This window comes from Octodon degus, unplaced genomic scaffold (assembly GCF_000260255.1).
Source record: "Octodon degus isolate 3935 unplaced genomic scaffold, OctDeg1.0 scaffold00315, whole genome shotgun sequence".
In the NCBI taxonomy this organism is placed as follows: Eukaryota; Metazoa; Chordata; class Mammalia; order Rodentia; family Octodontidae; genus Octodon; species Octodon degus.
This window is the reverse complement of record NW_004524891.1, coordinates 1,235,424-1,237,306: the sequence shown is the minus strand read 5'-3', so window position 1 is coordinate 1,237,306 and position 1,883 is coordinate 1,235,424.

Sequence of the window (1,883 nt, the reverse complement as noted above, 5' to 3'; positions counted from 1 at the left end):
TTAGAATCATGGTCATCTTCACTACATTGGTTCTTCCTACCCAAGAACAAGGGATGTTTCCAATTTCTGATATCCTCTTCAATCTCCCTTTTCAGAGTACTGTAGTCTTCAATGTGGAGGTCTTTTCCTTCTTTCATTTGTTTGACTCCTAGGTATTCCCTTTTGGGTGTTGCAATTGGGAAAGGTGTGATTTCTCTGTCTTTTTCTTCAGTGGTTTTGTAATTCATGTACAAAGGAGGCTACTGATTTTGGAGTGTTAGCTTTGGGTCCAATACACTACTGAATTTGATTATTAAATTTAGAAGTCTTTTGATGGAATGGAGGTCTTCTATGTAGAGTATGATGTCATCTGCAAATAATGATAATATAATTTCTTCCTCTCCTACCCTTATTCATTTTATTTCTCTTTCTTGTCTAATTGCTCTAGCTAATGTGTCCAGAACTACATTGAATAGTAGTGGTGATAAGTGCTGTCTTTGACTTGTTCCTGATTTTAGAGTGAAAGTTTTCAGTTTTTGCCCATTTAGTACAATGTTAACTGTTGATTTGTCATAGATGGTGTCTTTTAAAAAAAAAAATTTTTTTAATGTATTTGGTAAGAGTCTCACTATGCAGCTCAGACTCATAGTGATCCTCCTGTTTTCAGGCTCCCTAGCGCTGGGATTACAGCTGTGCACTGCTATGCCCAGTCTCTGTGGCTGGTTTAGAATGCCTGGGGGGCCAGGGCTGGTGCTGCATGTGGTGCTGGGGATTGAACCCTGGTCCCTAGGCTTGCTTAAGTAAGCACTCAGTCTGCTAAGCTATCATATTACTGAGACAAAAAACACCCAAAGTTAAGAACTGAATGCTTTTTTTTTTTCTTTTTTGTATGGTTTCACTATGCAGCTCAGATTCATGGTGATCTTCCTGCTTTCAGCCTCCCCAGTGCTGGGACCACAGGTGTGAGCTGCCACACCGGGACTCTGTGGCTGGTGTATGGTTCAGCATGCCCTAAGGGGCAAGGCTGGTGCTGCATGTAGTTCTGGGGATCCAACTGCAATCCCTGCCACTTGCCTAAGCTTGCCTGAGAAGGTGCTTTAGTCCCCTGAGCTGTCTTGCAGGCCCCAGGGACTGACAGTTTTATTTATCTCGCAGTTTGTTCTAGAGGTTTCATTCCATAATCAGCTCACTCCATGGCAAGGTGGCTTGGCAGAGGGGCAACAGCTGAAGACAGTTGAAGACAGAATAAGCAACAAGAGCGAAAAGGAGAAGGAAGCCTCTTCCATCCCTTTCATTTTATCCAGACTGCCGGGATTAGGGCGATACCAATCCAACCATTGGACTGATCTAGTAAGCACTCACCCTTAGTCTCATCACTAGATAGTGAACCAATCACAAACTCTACATTCAGCTGCCTACAAAAATTCCACCTGTCATGACCACATGAGTCTTTGGGGAAACATCTAGACATTAACCATAAAAGATGGCCTTTATTAGATTGAAATAAAGGCCATTGATTTCAACTTTCTGTAGTGTTTTTATCATGAATGGGTTTGTCAAAAGCTTTTCTTGCACATATTTTCTTTTTTTTTTTTTTTTTCTTTTTGTGGAACCAGGGATTAGAACTCAGGCCCTTGCGCTTGCCAGGGAAGCACTTATTCCACTGAGCCATCTCCCCAGCCCCTTTTTTAAAAATTTATTTATTTATTTATTTATTTTTTCTTGCACATATTGAGATGGTCATGTTATCATCCTTGGCTTTGTTAAATGGCTCATTGCATTTATTTATTTATTTACTTAATCTGTTTTTTGTGGAACCAGGGATTGAACTCAGGCCCTTGCTGCTTGCCAGGGAAGTGCTTATTCCACTGAGCCATCTCCCTTCCCCCCCCATTGCATTTATT